The sequence below is a fragment of the Myotis yumanensis genome, unplaced genomic scaffold, assembly GCF_028538775.1.
Source record: "Myotis yumanensis isolate MYYU_CA2020_CCGP unplaced genomic scaffold, mMyoYum1.0.hap1 SCAF_11, whole genome shotgun sequence".
Classification (NCBI taxonomy): domain Eukaryota; kingdom Metazoa; phylum Chordata; class Mammalia; order Chiroptera; family Vespertilionidae; genus Myotis; species Myotis yumanensis.
In genome coordinates this window covers 36899548-36921279 of record NW_027223762.1, presented here as the reverse complement: position 1 = coordinate 36921279, position 21732 = coordinate 36899548, and the positions used below count along the sequence as shown (strand labels likewise).

General features: G+C 38.0%; 1 protein-coding gene across 4 annotated transcripts in view; it reads right to left on the bottom strand.

The window, feature by feature from the left end:
- The window catches only part of AFTPH (aftiphilin), a 60966-nt gene extending 39785 nt beyond the window's left edge, over nt 1-21181 (bottom strand). The window contains exon 1 of one of the 4 annotated variants that reach the window (XM_070429341.1): nt 20952-21181. The gene's annotated coding sequence lies outside the window, so the exon portion shown is untranslated. The remainder of the gene's footprint in view (nt 1-20951) is intronic. The other 3 variants (XM_070429340.1, XM_070429338.1, XM_070429339.1) reach the window with 3 other exon arrangements.
- Between the last annotated feature and the right edge of the window lie 551 nt (nt 21182-21732).

The window sequence follows — 21732 nt, the reverse complement described above, 5'->3', positions numbered from 1 at the left end:
AAGGGGTCAAACCAATTGATCTTCTCATTAATAATTTTCTTAATTACATTATTCTTAAACCATCTAGAACTTAATTTAGTGTATGATCTAAAGCAAGGATCTAAGTAAAAATCTTTCCTAAACAGCCAAGCAATTATCATAATCCCATTTATTCAATAATCCTTCCCATATCCTTTAGTTTATCGTGTCCTCTTTTTTCCTTATACATTTAATTCTTAAATTTATATCTAGTTTATTCTGTTCCTCTGTACTAAACAGTCAAAAGTGCCACAGACAGGCTAATATTAAAAGCAAAGGGAGGATTAACAACCAAAGTCCTACAATAAAATTAGCCCATAAACAATGAATTGATACTTCCTGCAATTCACAGTTGTCAGTAAGGTACATGAGGAACATGTTTATTACAAAATTCAATCAGTTTTGCAGCTTAAAAAGAATCACTTTCTTTCAACTCTCAGAATAAAATTTTATATGATCTTCCAGTTTTAGGGAGAAGTTGCCTTCGAAACAATATTAATTTAAATTAGAGATGAAGAAAATGGGGCTAACTGATGATCAGCTGTTCCAAACCGAGCTATTAGCTGTTAAAGTGTATATACATTTTTTTTCTGGGACACCCTGTATAAAATAAACCCTGTTTTTTCCTCCTTGTTTAGAGTCCTGATAACTCCTTCCAATGTTTAGTGTACGGGGTAATTTGACTTCTAACAGTTTCCCTATAATTATGAAGTTCCTATTATTTAAAAATAGTCTCTGATTGTTAATGAGAGTGTGGAGAAATGGACACCTGGCACACACATACTGCTGGTGGGTGTGCAAATTGTTATAAACCTTGCAGAAGGCAATCTGGCTATACTATACAAATTCCTAAAAAAAAGGTAAAACAAAATGCTCCAAAGGGATTATTTATACAAATTATGTTATATTCTTACAATAGCATACTATGTAGCCATTAATGTCATGATTCTTTTTTTTAAATTTAAAACATTTATAATGATGGGAACATGTCAAAAGAACACAAAAGCCAGCTTGAAGGGCTCCAACCAGTTAAATCAGGAACAATTGAGCATCAAAATAAAAATAATAACTTATTATAATCCACTGAATAAAATTATAAACTCAGTTCTCACAGATATAAACATGTAAGTGAATAAATGGAAAGTTAGATGAGGAACAGGATATGCATAGCTTCAAAATACCTCCCCACAACATACTTAATTACAAAGGAAAAAGTGTAACTTTATAGTGGTGAAGCCTGACACTTAATCAAGTGATCAAAGTGAACATCATTAGTAATAGGAATATTAAAATCATGCATCAGTTGACAAATCCAATGAGAAGAACGTAGAATCGCTTTGGAATATTCCTGCCAAAAATATATAACCTCAATTGAATCATGAGGAAACGTTAGACAAACTCAAATTGAGAGACAGTCTACAAAACAATCTTCACAAATATCAATGTCATGAAAATTAAGGAAAAAGTGAAGAACTGTTCCAGATTGAAGATGACTAAAGAGATATGACAAGTAAATGCAGCATTTCACTCCCAACTGACTCCCTGTTTGTAAAGGTCATTATTGGGATGATTATGAAATTTGAATACAGTCCAAGGATTAGATAGCAGGAAAGTATTGATGCTAATTTCTTGATTTTGATGGTAGTATTATGGTTATGTAAGAGAATGTCCTTGGTTGTAGGAAATACACATTAGAATATTTGGCAGAGACAGGACATTGGGTTGGGAAGTCTCAAATTATTTTGGGAAAATTATTTGTACTGAACTTGCAACTTTTTCTAAATCTGGGACCATTTCAAAATGAAAAAAAACCCACTAATAACACTAAAGGAGATTTATGTGTGTATTTCAATATGTATGTTTTACAATAAACATGTTACTTATACAATAAAACCTTATTTAAAAAATTATGACAAAATATACATCATAAAATTTACCATATTAACCATTTTTAAGTGTATGGTTCAATGGCATTAAGTACATACACACTGCTATGCAATCTTTATTACCATCCATCTCTAGAACTTTTTTAATCTCCCCAAATATCAAGGTATCTTCTCTACCCATTAAACAAAACTCCCCTTTCCCTCCCACTCCCCACCCAGCTCCTGCAATCATCATTCTACTTTGTCTCTATGAATCTGACTACCCTAGATACTACATAAAAGTAGAATCATATAGTATCTGTTCTTTTGTGACTGGCTTTATTGATTTATTGATCTTATATTTTTATTGCTTTTTAGAGAGAGAGAGAGAGAGAGAGAGAGAGAGAGAGAGAGGAAGGGAGCGGGAGAAAGAGAAACATTGATGTGAGAGCAAAACATTGATCCTCTGCCTCCTGGACGCAACCCTACTGAAAATCAAGCCCATAACTGGGGCACGTGTCCTCACGGGGAATTGACTTGGAGACCTTCTGGTGCATGAAACACGCTCAACTAACTGAGCCACACTGGCCAGGGCTATCATTTGTTGATGAATAGTTGGGTTGCTTACACCTTTGGCTATTATGAATAATGCTGCCATGAACATAGGTGCACAACATACCTTATTTTTTTAAAACTTTTTATTCTGAAATAATAATAGACTAACAGAAAGTTGTAAATATAGTAGCCCTGTGCATCCTTCATCCAGCTCCCCCTAATGGTGATATCTCATATAGCTCTAGTAAAATAGCAAAATTGGAAACTGATCTTGTTTACACATTACTATTAATTAGACTACAGACCTTACTCAGTTCCTTAAAAACAATACAAAATAAAACCTTGCAATCTTTTGGGTTTGTGTATAGTTCTGATCAATGTATCCCATCTACAGATGTAACCACCACCACTACTCTTATTCCCACACCCCATCCCTGTCCTTGGGCAACCATTAATTTGTTCTTCATCTCTATAGTTTTGTCATTTCAAGAGTGTTTTGTAAGTAGAATCATACAGTGTGTAACCTTTTGAAGTTAACTTTTTTCACTCAGTGTAATGAATGCCCTTAAAGTCCATTTTGGTTGTTGCATGTATCAACAGGTCAATCATTTTTATTGTTGAACTAGAGGCCCAGTGCACGAATTCATGCAGCAGTGGGGTCCCTCGGCCTGGCCCCAGGGATCAGGCCGAAACTGGCTCTCTGACATCCCCAGAGGGGTCCCGGATTGCGAGAGGGTACAGGCCAGGCCGAGGGACCAGGGACCCCACTGGTGCACGATAGGGACTGGGGAGGGACTGCGGGAGGGTTCCAGGGCATGTCTGGCCAGTCTTACTCAGTCCCGATCAGTTGAACCCAAGCAGCAAGCTAACCTACCGGTGGGAGCGTCTACCCCCTGGTGGTCAGTGAACGTCATAGCAACTGGTCAACCACTCAACTGTCTGCCCCCTGCTGGTCAGTGCACATCATAGCGAGCAGTTGAGTGGCCTTAGCATATCATTAGCATATTACTCTTTGATTGGCTGAACGGCCGACCAGTTGACCGGACACTTGGCATATTAGGCTTTTATTATATAGGATAGTATTCTACTGTACACATATACCAGTTTGTTCAACCATTCACCAACTGAAATACATATAGATTATTTCCAGTATTTTATTATTATAAATAGTATGCATACTACATTAATAATATCTATACTAACAGTATGTTTAACTAATCTATATAATAAAAGCCTAAGCGGCAGTTACGACAGGACCAGAATGACTGGTTGCTATGATGCATACTGACCACCAGGGATCAGATTCTCAATGCAGGAGCTGCCCCCTGGTGGTCAGTGCACTCCCACAGGGAGAGTGCCGCTCAGCCTGAAGCCAGGCTCACGGCTGGCGAGCTCTGTGGGAGCCTCTCCCGCCTCTGTAGCAGTGCTAAGGAGCAGCGAGCAGGGGGGCGGTAAGGAGCGAGGGGTCTCGGATTGTGAGAGGGCACAGGCCGGGCTGAGGGATCCTCCCCGCCCCCCACCAGTGCATGAATTTCATGTACCGGGCTTCTAGTACAGGGGGTGGGCAAACTTTTTGACTCGAGGGCCACAATGGGTTCTTAAACTGGACCGGAGGGCCGGAACAAAAGCATGGATGGAGTGTTTGTGTGAACTAATATAAATTCAAAGTAAACATCATTACATAAAAGGGTACGGTCTTTTTTTTTTTTTAGTTTTATTCATTTCAAACAGGCCGAATCTGGCCCGCGGGCCGTAGTTTGCCCACAGCTGCTCTAGTATATAATAAAGATATTAAGAGCATTTATATACAGGTTTTTGTGTGAACATAGTCCTCATTTTTTTCTGCGATAAATGCCCAAGAGTGTGATTACTGGGTCCTATGGTAGGTGTATGTTTAGTTTTGTAAAAAAAAAAAAACCACATCAAAACATCCCCCAAAACCAACAACTGCCAAAGTATTTTCCAGAGTACTATACCATTTTACATTCCCATAACACTTTATTTCTTAAAGAAACATATCTGATCTTTGTTTTAGTGAAACCTGGCTGAGGTTAACCCATTGCTTTTTCTAAAATGTTTTGTTGTTTAAAAAATGGAATATTTTATTGGTTTAAGAGTGGTTCTCAATCTTCCTAATGCCGTGACCCTTTAATATAGTTCCTCATGTTGTGGTGACCCCCAATTTCATTGTTACAAATTGAATATAATTAAAGCATAGTGATTAATCACAAAAACAATATGTAATTATATATGTGTTTTCTGATGGTCTTAGGCGACCCCTGTCAAAAGGTCGTTCGACCCCCAAAGGGGTCTCGACCCACAGGTTGAGAACCGCTGGTTTAAGGCCTATTTCAAACTTACATATTAAGGTAAATACAAGGATCTGTATCAAGGACTTTGTAACCATACCAACAACACAGAGAGCAGTTTTCTTCCTGTCATACCTTGGCAAAGCATGCTCCCTTTTTCTCCTTCTAGGTGTAACAGGCTATATCAGACTCCCAGACTATGATCATTTCCTTACTCCTCAAAACTGTGTCAACCATTGAGGGAAGAACTTGGGCACACATTCTCCTTTAGCAGGCCTTGGCTCTGGCCCAACTCACCCTTCAGAAACCTATGAGTGCCACTCCCAAGTTTCAGCCAAGAATGCCAACCAGCCAGTGTGGAAGAGGTTTGAAACTTTCCAGAAAATTCTTCTGTGTCCAGGCCAATTCACTAATATTTGTTTACTGAAATATTATTTAGTAATGGTTAATTGAAGTATTACTTGTATAATGAATTTACCTATTAAGCCTGACTTAGACAAATCCACATTTTTAACATAGAAAATATGGATTTTAAGTAGTTAATTCTACTTAACAGGAAAAAGAAAACGGGATAGATGAGTTATCTACTATGCCTGGCACATAGCAACCTCAAGAAATGTTTCTTCATCCTTCTTACTTCACACCAAAAGGGGTCCTAATCAGTCATCTATTTTCTTTACAACCTGAACAAAGTCACGTGTGTGTGCATGCACATAGAGGGGTGTGTGTTGAACTTGCTATTTTTATGTCTGCTTATTCCGAGACCTACTAGAAGGGAGTAAACAAGTAATGGGAGTATCCAAAAAATATTCAGGCCATAGTATACACAAATAGTAGACATGAGGTTCTCATGATTGAGTAGTAAATGAGGTATCTTAAAGGTAGTTAGAACATGAAGATAGAGAATTTGGGCAGATCTCTACTCTGAAGATTTGTCCATGGAAAAATCACATTTCAGAGAGAGACCTGTGGACAATATAGGCTTTTCAACAAATGGTTCTAGATCAACTGGTTTCTTACAGGGAGTCGAATGCTGACTGGAAGAGGACAAAAAAGAGTCTGCTAGATGTCCATATTATTTCTTGACCTGGGTAATAGTTACACAGGCACAAACATTTGTAAAAATTCACCCCATTGTACACTTAAAAGATTTGTGCATTTTGCTATATGTATGTTAGACATCAATAAAAAACAAAAATTGTTTCTCAGAAAGTCAACATACTTAGATTAATAGCAGCTACATTACAAGTAAATGAACATGACCATAGTTATAAATATACCATTCTATTTTTTTTTTAAATTTACTTATTTATACGTTGCCTTATTCTGGGATTTAAGGCAATATATGTATGTCTCAAGTGGATAGTAGTATAGTATAGGGAAAAGATCTTGGACTTGGAATAAAATGGATCCTAGGTTCAGATTCCAGTTTCCTCATTTACTAATAACTATGAGTTTGCTTTCTCTGAGCTTCAGTTTCCTATCTATAAAAAAGGTCTAGCAGTTCCTACCTTTCAATGCTGTTATGAGAATTACAGAAAATAGACTTTCAGTACCTGGTACATTCTGTACACTCAGTAAATTATCAACTATCATCACATTTTAACTTTCACCAAGTCTGTGGCTCATATCATAATCTACCCTTAACAAAATCTAAGCCAATGTTTGCTTAGTTAGCACAAACATTCACATGACTTTGCATATATTTTAAAAAGGTCACTAAAAAAGTAATTTAAGAAACATTTAGTAAAAACATTACTGAAGATACATGAAATTGACTTTATTGCTAAATCCATAACCAATCCCTAGAATATATGAAACAACCCCTAAGGTTAAAGGACTGAGATCATAACATCTGAACCAACTCAAGGGATTAGTCTGTTAAAAGATCGAAGTTTTGAAGTGGAACAGGATAATGCAACACAAGTTGTCGCCAGTACCTTGAAGTAGGTACTATCCAGGTAGAGGAAAGACCACAAAAATAAAGACTTTTAAGAAGGTGCCTAGTTGAGATAGAAAGGACTTTACATATTTCTCTAAACAGCGGTTCTCAACCTGTGGGCCGCGAACAATGAAAATACATCCTGCATATCAGATATTTACATTACGATTCATAACAGTAGCAAAATTACGGTTATGAAGTAGCAACGAAAATAATTTTATGGTTGGGGGGTCACCACAACATGAGGAACTGTATTAAAGGGTTGCGGCATTAGGAAGGTTGAGAACCACTGCCTAAGACATAGAGGCAGGCCCTCTAGGAACGTCCCAGAATCAAACACTGAATAAGGAGTTCCCTCCAGACAAGCTAAAAACTCATTACAAAAACTCCCATATTCTTTTACAGGGCACAAACAGCATCAACGTGTACATTAATTTTCAAGGCCAGAAAAGCACACCTCTATTACACAATCCAGCTTTACTGATGACCCTTCACCCCAAACTTACTTTTATAGGGACTAGGATGGGGAGTGGGTATGTGTGTGTGTGTGTGTGGAGGAGAACCTAAGCAGGAAGGATAATGGTCAAGAAAAAGGAAAAGACAAATCACTGTATCTGAAGTTATGCTACTGATGTAAATAGTACAAACTACAATAGGAAGATTTATTTAATGGAGCACACACACACAAATCACTACCTTTTTATTACATTATGTCTGAAGATAATTAGTCACTTGTTAAATCATTTGGGTGAGTACAGAAAAAAAATCTGTATTTTCTTTTAGAAAAATGTGTGAAAATGTTACATAAGCAATTAGCATCATCAATTTGCATTACAAATGTTGCCTGCTACTGCAGTAGTTTGAATTATTCAAATCATTACTGTAATATTCTCATTGGAGTTTTAAGATACTATCAAAATGTACTGTCAATGAATCTGCCCAGTCTACATGCCTGGTTAAGAGTCGTCCTGTCTTATGTATTATAGGACTGTACACCTGAAACCTATAACTTTATTAACAAATGTCACACCAATAAATTCAATAAAAATTAATAAGTTTAAAAAAGGATAATCTTGTCATAAAGAAACCGAAGAGTCCTACTTCTGAGCCACAAGGAGATTTGGATTTTAGTTAACTATTTGGTTTTCAATACATCTAGAGGTGACAGAACCATAATGTTGAAAAGTTTTCATGCCTTTAAAATTTAATATCTACAAAAATGATCTTTTTTATTTTCTCTTTTTGAATGCTTTGTTCTCAGCATATTAATTCCATAGCAGCCAACAAAACAGGGAGAGCCCCTAAAAACAGATACTTTTTAGTAAAGAATTGACAAAGATTTTGTTGTTGTTTGTTATTAGGGCTACCATCCTCTCTCCCTTCAAACAAGCTGCAAACTAAGGCTACTTAAACTTCCACAATCCCAAAGCTAATTATTTTTCAGAGATCTCACAATTCCTTCAAACTTGTCAATTTAAAAACTAAAACCCAAGACACTATAGATATCAACTGTATCAATATGTCACTATGTCCTCAACTGCATAATAATATGCAGTATTATTTAAAACATCTATTAAAAATAGTATATTCCATGTGCTTTTGTTCTCTGTTTACACCAATATCAAATTAGTATGCATTCAATACTTACTATGTGTGTGGATACTTTATGAAAAGCGCTCATTAATTATCTCATTTAGTCCTTACAGTAGGCCATAAGGTAGGACTTGCTATCATCATTTTACAGTGAAAAAATAAAACCTTAAAGAGGTTAAATAATCCTTCACAGTAGTATAACTAGTAAGTGGTGATGAATCAGTCACAAGCTAATAAAATATCTGAAAAATGTATTACTGCATTAACTCCTGATATAACTGACAGCAAATGTTAGAATTAGTCTTCCCTAAAAGATTTCTGAGTTGTTCAGAAAAAGGTTTCTGAAACTTCCAAAATACTTGAAGGAGAAAAAAAGGTGCTTACAAACTAAGATGAAGAAAGAATAAACAACAAAAATGCCAAGAAGTGAATCTCTTATTTCAATATTAATGTACATAGTAGTAAAAATGCAGTAAAGTTTTTATCTTCCTAGTTTTGATATCAGTAAGGATGATTCACAAAAGTACGAATACATAATGTGAATGACAACATGAGCAGCAACATACAGTATATGTTGCTAAACAGCAATGAATTATCATTTTATAGAAGCTAGTTTTCAAAGATTCCTAAGAACTTTTCTTTTACTGTATATTTTAGCCTTCTATGCAAATCCATAAGACAGTTTAATTATGTTTGTATAGTTTCACAGTCAAAATTAAACAAGATAAAAACATTAGAAATTGTTTTAACTTTAACTCATCATATCAACTATTTTTGAGTTTACTAGCTATTTTTCTCACAAGGCACTTCTAATTGAATTAGAATAAATGACACTGGATAACTACTGATAACAAAGGCAAAAGAACAGAAACAGCAATGAGGATAGATACATTAGCCATTGGAAAACAGGTTTTTCACACCACCACCACCGCCCCCCCTTTGCTTTTGTTATATTATTGCAGAATGAATTAGCCACTGTAATTTCCACCCTAACATTCCCGTAACTTAACAATCTAAAAGCAGGAACTACTTCAATTTCATGCCCTTCACTAAAATCTTGCTTACACCCACAATATTGTCCAGAGATAACCCCTGGACATTCCATTGATTTCTCAATTGCTTGCTCAGGGGGCTCTTTGAATTTCTTCATTACTACTCTTGCTTTCTCATCAGCCTATAAATGTTCAAGACTCTACCATCCTCAAACAAATCAGATCAAAACAAAACAAATCCCTTCCTTCCGTGTTCTTCTAGCTCTCCTCCTCCTCCTCACCACGAAGCTTCTTGAAAGAGCCCTGTCTGTTCACTATCTCTACTTCCTAACCTCCCACTTACTCCTTAACCCAACACAATATGGCTTCCACCTCACCACTCCACTGAAACCGCTCTTGTATGAGTTACTTTACTTGAGCTCAAAAGACTGGAAATGTGCAGACACAGGCCTCTGTTGTTGAACACCCATCCTCAGAGCCTGGCTCATGGTAGGAACTGAACACATTACTGTATTGTTTTTGCTGGGGCATTTATTCCATTGGCCACTCTTGAATTGCTACCCCCTTTCCCTCAACACACTATCTTTCTATAACTCTAGCTCTGGAACCATAGCTCTATTCCACCAAATACATTAGGAAATATTTAAATTCAACCTAGTAAGTGTGGTCTGAGAGAGGCTGGCCTGAAATGTGACACATGAAAGAAAACAAGTCCAATCATTTGTGCTGCAATGTATCTGAAGAAAGAATATATTGAGCAGGGTGGTACTCACATGCAAGCCAAGAAAATAAAACCAGCTAAAGGACAACAATTTGTTCATGCATTTTTAACAGACCAGCTAACATGAATATGTGCTCTGACTTGAGTCAGTTCTTCAGAATAAGTGGAGGTGTCAGCTGGTGTCACCAGAGTGTGATGCTACTCTGGACAGTCCATCTAATTTCGCTTGCTCTTCTTTGCTCCCAGCAACTTTCTTTAGTACTTCATGTAAATTTTCCCACAGATTTTGCAATCAGCTGACGTGAAAAGCCAACATGCTTTGAAAAAAATTTCTTGCTGTAAAGTTTTAAATTCGCATTCTGGTCAAGATTGATGAGTTAAACCTCAAGAGCCCAGGGAATTATTGGGAAAAACAAACAAACAGGAAAACCTACTTTGTGGACTTTCAAAACTAAAGACACCACTCTAGTCAGTACCTAAAATATGTACACCCTGGCAGGCCCTTGGCAGATGCCCTTCCTCAGACAGTCTCTTTATCATAAACGTCTACGGTGAGAGCAACTCACCTTTTAAAGAAAACTTCTACTAAAAGTTATAAAACTACATTCAAATGCAGTCAAAATTCAATTATCTGGGCTAATGAGGAAGGAAGCAGACGTCTTAGATAATCTAAAACTTACAAATTTGGCCTTAATATATGACCTATGTAACAGAAGATTTATCTCATAAACTATGTCTTTGCCAAGCACTATTAGTTTTACTTTGTTTCTTGACCATCCACCGAGAAAAAAAAAAAATGACCTAGAGACATGTGAGGCAACAGGAGGAAATCAGACAATGAACCACACTTAAAAATAGTCATAAATTATCAACAGATAATAACATATAATGACATTCTTGGGGGGAATTATCATAAAACAAAAGCTTTGTATAGTTGAAAAATCAGATATAAACACATTCCAAAATAGTGCTCATGGTGTAGTATATAAAGCTAATGCCACAAGTGGGTCTACCTGCACCAATAACTTCATGGAAACTATGGAAGGAATTCCCATCACAAGCAGATTTCTAGCTGGTTGACCTTTTAATAGTGTCATTGCTTGGTTTAAAGTTTTACTTTCTCTTGTGAGGTAGAAAGGCTAAAGGGTAAAAGGAAAACAGGTAACATTTATTACTTGCAATGTGCCTTTATACTTTTGATTAGAATGTTTTTGAGAGTTAGCCTGCCTTATAAACCAGAATTTTTCAAACTTTATCCCTGTAACCCACAGAAAAAATACATTTTGCATGAAGACCCACATATACATACATGCACTTAAAAGAAAAAGTTTCACCAAGCTTTTTACCCTTACTCTCTATGTACTCTTGACATTTTTAATTCTATTTCATTTTATCTTAAAAGCTGGCCATGACCCCCTAAATTGACTTCACAAGCCTAAATTTACAAACCAGAAATAGGTCACAACCCAAAGTTAAAAAAAAAAGATTGACAAAAGGGACATTGATGAATTTAGAGTATGACTAAAATTAAGTCAATTTACCCCCAAATGCTATTGGTATTACTGAGGTTAGGGAATGGCAGTGAGCCCTTCAATACAGGCATTGCAAACAATGCCAGGTAATTAAAACAAAACAAGCAAAAAAAAAAAAAAAAAAAGCTGTGACATTTGTTCATATTTTCACCTTAAAATTATGTAAGCAGTGTTATTTTGGCCACTTAAAACTTCATCAGTATTTCTACTCTGGGTATTTTCTAAGCTAACAACTCCACAATGATCAGTTTTTTAAGAATAATTCAAAGCCATTGCTTAAAGTTTGCTACAAGAAAAAAATATCAAAATATTTCTGTAAAAACTCTCAGCACAGAATTTGTATTGGTCATGTCAGTATGTCAAGAACTGTTTGCTTTCATCAATTTTGTTCTAGGTTTAATCCACCTCACAATAATGCTATCATTCTCTTTCCTTCTGATTCACTTCCCTTAAATCCAATTTTGCTTCCAGCACATTAGAGGAGGAAACAGAGCTTCTTTTAGAACAAATAACTCCTCCTTGATCTGATGCTTACAAGGACAAAATGCATTCTTCAATTACATTAGTTGAATGAAACAAATAATTTGATAAAATGAAAGTATTCTTTTTCTCTTTATAGAATTCTGCATAAAAATAATACATAAAAATACTACTTATTTTTCAAATTCTACTACCCTCAATCTAAGAAGCAAGCCACTTCAGAGATAAAAATAAAGATACTATTGGTGGAAGTATATATTGGTTCACATACTCCAGACAACTTAGTAATACATCAAAATTTTAATGCACATTCTTTTGATTAAGCAACTTCATCTGCAAGAATGTGTCACAGATGCATTCATACAAGTATGAAAAGATATTTCCACAAAATGGTTAATGCCTGCATTATTTGTTTTTTGAAAAAGCATCTGAAAACAACTTAACTATCTATCAATAAGGAATAGGGTAAATAAAAAGTGTAGCCATTTTAAAAAAGCAATAAAGCTATACATGACTAATAGGTAAAGGTGTCTAAAATACATTTTTAAGTGAAAAGGCATTTTTGAGAGGCATTCCTTCTTAATTCTCCTCCTACCTATTATATCTGTTCTTTCTCCTCCTTGAATGGATCTGCTTCTTCTGCCTGCCTCATAAGTGTCAGTCTTCCCCAGGCCTTGGCCTCCCTATATCCTTATCCCTGTGAGATTTCATCCAGCTTGTTTTTATATGCTCATAATGCTCAAACCTCTATCTGTAGGCTGCCCAAACTCCAGATCTGTCTCTACCCAAATGTCTTTTTGAATATCTTTACCTGAATGACCCAAAGTCATATCATATTCTCCAATTCCAAAACTGAAGTTAATCTCTACTCAAAAAACACACCGAAACCACTTATTTCTACTAGTATATGATATTCTGAATTTTAAGTCCAGAAAAAATTACCCCTTGCTCCTCCTTTTATATCCTACTGCCCCAAATTAAATCAATTACAGAATAAATCCTTAACATCTCTTAACCAATACCTTATTAAAAGGCCTCATTATTTTTGGCCAAGATTACGGCAATCTACTTGAAACTACTTATCTTAGCCAATATGGCTAAGATATTCCCTCTTTGCTCCAGCCAGACAAAACTACCCCCAGGTCCTCCACTGGCACCATGCTATCGCCAAATTGTCATTTTTTTTTTTTTATAATTTCCTATTCTTATCTGTTCAGAGAACCCACTGACTAAGCCTTCAAAAACCCTATTCAGACATGAAGTTTTCTGTGAAGTGAGAGCAGCAATATTTATCAAGTTACTATGTGATAGGTATTGTGTAAGGTGCTTATTCATGCATTATACAATTTAATCCCAACCATCCATTTTATAGATGAAAGAACAGGTTCAGTGAGGTCATATAATCAGTTCAAGATCCCATAAAGAGTAACTATAGAGAGTAGGGCTTTAACATTAAGGCCTGGGTACTTTATGTGAGGTCAACTGTCTGAATAAAGCCTCCTTTTTTATATCAACTCTTTTATTACATTTAACAAAGTGAATCAAATTTGTTTCCCCTACTAGACCATAAACCAATGCTTCTCAATTTCAGTTTTGTATTGTTTTTTTTTAATAGAATAGGTGCATTTTAGGTATGCACCTGAATATCTGCATTTAAAAAAGGGTTTCAAAGATGATTCTGATGGCTAGTGAAGGCTGAGAACCACTGTGTTAAGCTCCAAAGGATAAAAGCATTATGGACTTTATAACTTTGGGGATGACATAATGTCTCTAAACTTCACTGCTGAACTGAGAAAGGTAAATCAATGAAACAGTTCTTTTTCTTTTAAAAATTTCCCCTTACAATTATTTGGTTGTACAAATATTTCTTAAAGTTCTGTCATACACATTTACCTGAGACTATCACTAAGAAATTAACACTCTTAAGACTTCAAATACAAAAAGTTCACAACATTAAATCTTCAATACTTTTCTTAAAAATGAAATGGGAAATTTCCTTAATGAATCAAATTTAAATTACTGCAATAATCCTTGAAACAGATATAATAATGTATATAATTTAAATATTATACAATTCTTAGAAAAAATACAGCACATTTAAAAAATTAATCACAGTTTCACTTGCAATTGAACTTTAAGAAATAAACGTGAACATGAGAAACTTTTCTACTCCCAGAAACCAAGGTCACTGGTAACCTGATTAAAATCTGTACTTTTGTTTTTAGGTGTAACACTTGCACTGTGCTTCAAGTAAAATTCTGAAACCTAATGAGACAGAAACACATCATCTGCTGGCTTATTATGATGTAGGGAAAATAGTCTAATAAAATATGTAAAGGAGTGCAAAGAAATGGTGACTTAACTACAAGTAAAAAGTGGATATTCAAACATTCTATTTGGGTTTCAGGTAAGAGAAAATTTGAATTTGATAGCTGAAACTCTTGGTACAAATTTTTTTAAAAAGGAACAAAAATGTTATTATGAATATTCAGTATAAAAAGAGTTAAATGATCTCTTGACGATAGGTTCATTGCTTTTATAAATAGCTACTAAAAACAAAAGCTTTAAGAAATTTTCACATTTTGAATGTCTCTGCAGCAAATATTCCAAGTCAACATTTCTGCATCCATACAATAAACAAGATTGGAGATGCTAAACCACAGAAAGACAGAAAATACTACAAAATATAAGCAATGACTAAGAATAAAACAACAAAAATACCTACTAGGGAGAGTGGGTGAGGCATAAACATTCATTTCATACATTCAAAAAACTGTGGTCTCATTAAGACATATGCAAATATTAAAGAACTTACTCCTATAAGTCTTCCTTTGAAAAATATTTAAAGTTAGCACTGCAAGAATAAGAAAGTGTGACTTAGGAATGGTCTCCTCTATTATTACCAGAACTGTTCATTTTATTTAACACAAAAATTTAACCTGTAGCAATGTAGGGTTTTTACATTTGTTGTTAAATTTATTGTTAGGTATTTTACCGCCCCCAACCCCTTGTTCATTGTAAAATGGGGTCTCTCCACTTCTATTTTCTAGTTGGTGAGTACTGTTTATAAAACTGAAAGCTCTTGGTATACTAAACCATCACATCATAAGCAAATTGGGGTGTGTTGGTTGACCCCTTTAAATTCTTAAGTCTCCATTTTTCCTTATTGATTACTAATGCCTCCAATACAAATCTACTGTGATCGCAGGAATCTGGTATTCCCCTGTAATGATTTTTGGTTTGAGGTATATGTTTTACAGATTTTCTCATAAGTATTAAACACACTCAGATTAGCAGTATAAATTCTTCCAGGTTTTATCCAGGATATCTTCTCACAATTCTCACACAAACAATCTTATCTACCTAAGGCTTTAACTGAGTCCTAGATTGATCCCTATAGCCCAACCCTCAAACTTGAGCTTCAGTCCAGCCAAGCCAACTCTCTACTAGTCCTCTCTACTTGAATTCCTTAAGATTTCGACCTGAGCTTAACAATAACAGAGTTCAAGTTCTTCCTCACATCTGATCCTGTTCCAGGGCTCTCTAACTCAGAGAGTGTCCCTACCACCCATCCACTTACTAAGCCAGAAACTTAAGACCACCCCACCCTCCACTACCTCTAAAGAATGATTTTTATTTCATAAACCCCTAAAATCTGGAACATCTCTTTTTACTACGTACCTTGTTCTGGTCTAAGCAGCCATTATCATCTAAATGAGTTTCATGAACTATTATTAATCATGTCCAATCCAAGTATCTTTTAAAAAGTCAACCTGATCATGTAAAACGCTTGTGATATCTAAAAAATAAAAATAAAAATAAAAAATCTCTAAGTTTATTAAGCCCAATTCCATTTCTTTAGCCACACTACTTCATCTCCCTTTCCCCATTGTTATCAATTCTTTAAGCTAGGTTTTCTTTCAGTTTTTGAAAGGCAGGCAATAACATTCTTTTATGCCAAAGGGCCTTTGCACCTACATTCCCACTGCCTAAAACATTCCCACATATTTCTCAATTATTTTTCAATCCTCACCTGAAGACTGCTTAGAGAGAGGAAGAGAGAGAGAAACATCAATGTGAGAGAGAAACATTGACCAGTTGCCTTCTATACATGTCCCAAAGGGAAATCGAACCCACAACCCAGATATGTGCCCTGACCAGGAAACGAACCAGAAACCTTTTGGTGCACAGAACTACACTCAACCAACTGAGCCACTCCAGACAGGCACATCTTTTAATTCTTAGATGAAGGATTGATTCCTCAGGTAAGTTTTCTAACACCTTCCCCCAAGGCCTCTTACATATACTGCATAGTATTTCTTTCAGAGCATAAGAACTATAGTAACTTATGGTTTGTAATCAAACACTTATAACTTGAAAAATGACTATGCAAACTGTGTATACTCTGAAAAACATATTGACAGGCTTAAATAAGCAACTTTTTAAAAACCTACTTACTACTTTCTAGAATAATGAAGTTAATTTTATATTTCTATGTACCTCTATGTTCATAGCAGCACAATTTACCATAGCTAAGATTTGGAAACAGCCTAAGTGCCCATCAGCTGATGAGTGGATTAAAAAGCTGTGGTACATCTACACAATGGAATACTACGCTGTGGTAAAAAAGAAGGAATTCTTACCATTTGCAACAGCATGGATGGAACTGGAGAGCATTATGCTAAGTGAAATAAGCCAGTCAGAAAAACGTAAGTATCACATGATCTCACTCATTTATGGAATATAATGAACAACATAAACTGATGAACAAAAACAGATCCAGAGATAGAGAAGCATCGATCAGACCATCAAACCTCAGAAGGAAGGTAGGGGAGGGTGGGGGTAAGGAGGAGAGATCAACCAAAGGACTTGTATGCATGCTTATGAACCTAACCAATGGACACAGACACCAGGGGGGTGAGGGCATGAGTGGTGGTGTGTGGGGGGGGGGGGGGGGAGGGCAATGGGGCGATAAGGACACATATGTAACACCTTAATCAATAAAGAAAAAAAATAAAAATAAAAGTAAAAAAAAATTATATTTCTTCTTCATAAACAAGTCAGTGTCATGCTCTAGAGCAGCACTGCCCACTTTAAATACAATACAAGCCTCATATATACAATGCTTCTGTATTCTTTTGTACTAAAAGACTATTTTTTTAAAATTAAAAAATATGTACATCCACTATTTACTGAGCATCTACTATATACAAAACTGCTAGGTTCTATAAGGAGGAGTAAAAGGAGTCATGACCTTTGAAAAACTAACAATTAGGGGGGACAATACAAGAAAACAGTAAAAGCCAATTAATGAGGCAGAATATAAACACCATATGAACTAAAATGTGGCTATAAGGATTCTAAGAAAAAGATCTTACTTAACTGGGAAGAGGGAAAAATGCTGAAATGAGAAAAACAAGCTTCATAAAGGAGAAAGAATTTGAAATGGGAAGGATTTTAATTGAGAGAGGAAAAGGCAGGCGCTAAGGATAAAGCATGTGGCAACTGTCAAGGAGCAGGAAATCACATAGCAGCGTCTGGTTAGAAAGTAGGATAGACGGAATAAGGCAGTTATGCTGACGACCTTGAATTTTAGAAGGTAGCACCTTTGTAAGTTTTTTGTTTAGCAATGGGTAAATTATTAAAGATTCCAATTCAAGAAACTGTTCTACCACTTTTCATCACCTCTGTTGCCACCACCATCTTGGTTCAGGCCACTACCATCTCCTAGCTACATCACTGTAACCACCTCCTAACAGAATCTTCCTGCTTTCACTCTTGCCAAACAGATCATTTTGAGCTCTCTACTCAAAAACCTTGCAATGGTTTCCTATCTCACAGAGTAAGAAGCCCAAGTCGCTGGATTGTCTACAAAGTCACTACAACATTGCCCTCTCACCCTCTAACTTGCTGATCACAGCTACTACTCTCTGCTTGTAATTTCTTGAATATCCCAGGCATACTTTTACCTCTCCCCTCCTTATTCTCTTCTCCTTCTTCAGACAGGTCTTGAGCCTTTTCTAACTCAATCCTATATAAAACTGCAAGTACCACCAACCTCTCAGCCCAATTCAAAGTAAAAAAGTTTGTACTTGTCTATCTCCCTAAACTGACTATTATTCTCCGTAATACTTAACATCATCTGCCATCTCTATATTTCATTCGTCTATCCACATATACAAACGCGTGTGCACACACATATAAGAATATGAAGCCCTATGACAGCTAATTTTTCCCCTGGATTGTTCATTTCATATCCCCAGGGGAAACAAAGCCTGTCATACAGCAAGTGCTCAGTTAAGTACTTGCCGTATGAATGGCAAGAAAAGAATACCACGGTGTTAGCAGATACTTAGTTGAAATGATTTGCAGCACACTATAAATATTTATGTAAATATTTATATAAATAGAACCTACGTGAATTTATTCTAATTTACTACTTGATTTTCCTCTGGGAACTATTTACCAAAATACTGCTTGTAGATTAAGCTTTGAGAATACAGACAACCTTTAATTTATTAGCAATTTATCTTTGCAAGGTTTACTTAAGTTATTCAGAATGGGGTGGTAGTGACTGAGGAATGATAGGACAGAGTCTTAAATCTATTTTCCTTCTCTTTTCACTCCTCCCAAACTAATAAGCAATGACTCCCCCTCTTCCCATTACTGTATAGTTTCAGATCTTTTCCCTTTCTCAGGGGATAGGTCTAATCCGGACCTATGAGGCCCTACCCTAGGGTAAGGCCAGAAATGGAAATGAGGAGTGTGATACAGAGCTACTGAGATCACTGGCAGCAGTCAGAGGAGAGCCCAGGCAAGAGAAGCTGCTGCAGAGGCACCTGGAGAGGGCAACATTTCTTAATCCGAATACTTTTCAGTTAGAGGCTCCTTGAATTTTAAAAGGAAGTCAACACAAAATGACACCAATCCCTTCCCTATCCTCTTTTAAAGTATACTATGCTGAAAGACACAGTGATACTTTATATCAGTTGTTCTCAACCTTCCTAATGCCGCGACCCTTTAATACAGTTCCTCATGTTGTGGTGACCCCCAACCATAAAATTATTTTCGTTGCTACTTCATAACTGTAATTTTGCTACTGTTATGAATCATAATGTAAATATCTGATATGCTATATGTGTTTTCCGATGGCCGCGACCCACAGGTTGAGAACCACTGCTTTATATAGTTTAAACAAAAAACTGAACTTTTAATTTCATTATGATTTCTAGCATACAACAAAGTTTAGGGTGTGTGTGTAATGAATGAGCAAGTACCCACCACCTAGTTGTGTTGAAACTTAATCTTTTACCAAATCAGCTTCAGATTTAAAAACAGTAAATTTATGGTTGAAAACCCTTGGGCCCGTCCTAGATCCTTTATCCTTCTCTAATTCTCCAGAGGTAACTTTTAATTCTGATTTGCCATTTATCATTACCAGGTATATTTTTATACTTTTGTTACATATTTCATGATTCCCCCCAAAAATATTGTATATTTTTGCATATGTTAAAACTATATAAATGGTATATTATATCCTGGCTTAACAGCTGTTTGACTTTAAGCAAGTTACTGACATCTCTCTGCCTCAGTTTGCTCTCTAGAAAATGGGGATAATGCCACCTACTAGCTTACAGAGTTGTTGTGAGAATTAAATAAATTAATGTATGCAAAACAGTTTACTCTTGTATTATTTATTAACTATTGTATTACTTTCCATACGAACAACTTGTCCCACCCTATACTTCTGGGAAGAGTTAAAAATTACCAGGAAAACGAACATTTAAGCCGGCAAAGGGCATAAATGTCAACTGCATAAATTTTATCAACACAACAGTGTTGAAACATTTGTTTCACCTAGAGTTTGGCAAATATCTGTGTCTAAAAGGTTAACTGAAAGCAACAATTTAAATGTAACATAAAGGATTAAACTGTCTCCCCCCACAACCCCCACCCCCCAAAATCCCCCAAACTGGGGAGTACGAACATAGCCAGTGAAAGGGAAGATTCAAGTTCTACTTTTCTTCTCCTAAAGCGAGAACGCTGAAATGGAACCTTTGCTTTTGTCTCATTTATCCCCAGTAAAATATTCACATGTACGAGTTAATCCTTCCCTGGCCCCAGTAGAAAATTTAGTGGGAAACCAAGCTATAACTTGCATTAACCAACAAGAGAAAAACCTGGCCAGGCTCAGTACTTTCCTAGCGGAGAAGGGGCCCCACCACCGTTCACCCTATATCCTCTGTCCTCGGCCCAAACAAGACATGAGCACCTGCCAACCTGGGCGCTTCAAGAATAATAATGGTCCAACTTCTCGAACGCAATTTGGGGAAGAGACGCAGTTTATTTCTCGAGGAGCGCAAGAAGGGAGCAGAAAAGGTCCTCGCAGGAAGGGATGCATGAGCTTTGGGGCCGTCTCCTCCGCCCGCAGGAGAACTCGAAATCCGCTTGCTTCAGAGACCCCTGGGAGCAGCACACTCCGGTCGCCGCCAGCCTCCGGCCTGGGCGAAGCAGGCAGTGTTTACACCTGTCACGAGGGAGGAGGAGGGAGAAACAGGGAGCCCCAGCCAAGCCCCAAACTTCTCAGCAGCTCCCGGGAGGGAGCGGCCGGCGCGGAGCTGTCTGCAGGTGAAAGCGGAGGGACAGGGCGAGCCGGCGGCGGCCGCGGAGGTGACGACGACTCACTTCCCCGGCCGGTGCCTGGGGTGGCAAAGGAGGAAGCTGTACGCTTCGGGCGCCGCCGCCGGCTTCCCCGCACCCGCCGCGGAAGAGGGCAGAGCCCGAGCCCGGAGCCCGCAGGCCCGCAGAGCCGGCACCTCCCCGCAGCCCCGGGCTCCGCGGCAGACAGGTGCCCCCTGGCCCGGCGAGGGTCTGGCGGGTGGGCTGGGTCCTCTCACCCTCTTCCCCGCAAGCGTGGCTGGGGGAGAGGAGCAGTGGCGCTTACCTGGCTCGTCCGGGGCGGCCGCGATGGGCATGGCTCAGGGGGCCGGGGAGGAACTGGCTCCCCCGGGGTAGGACTGGCTATTCCGACGCGGAGCTGGTGAGAGCGGAAGGCAATCGACTCACAGCCCTGTCAGCGAAGCAGCGCCATGGACGCCCACCCGGAGTTTCAGCGCTGCCGCGGAACCCCCATCCCATTACCCTCCGCCCTCTTCCGCCGCCGCTGCCGCCGCCGCCTCCACCTCCTCCTCCGCGGAGGCCCCCCGCCCACTCCACACACTCTCCCATCATGCAGCGGGGGAACCGCTGCTGCCATACGTCACTTCCGGGCGCAGGTGGCTAGGTCGGGGCCGGGCGCTGGTGGGTGCCGGGGAGGCGTGTGGGAGGGAAACTCCAAGGGAGTTAGTGTCACAGAACGCTACCCCGCGCAGGCGCCGTCGCGCAGGGCGCCGGCCGCCATTTTGGGTGAGGGCAAGTTGCCCTATTCTTGACTTCCTTGGGAGTCACCGAGACGTTCGAGGTCGGGGAGAGGCGGCGACGTCCTTCCGCACTCCGCCGCCCGCCCAGGCGGCGCTCCGGGCGGGGGACAGGTGCTTCTTAGCGGATTCATATGTTCGCTCAGCTCGGGACGGGTTCAGTCTCTTGCTCGCCCAATAAAATGACTAAGGTTTTGAAATACCGAATCCTATCTTCCAAAAAAACTACAGTGGAGCACTGATCAGCTTGTCCTTTTTCATTCACTCATCTCTCCCTCTTTTTAATTCAATATGACAGAAGAGGAAGCT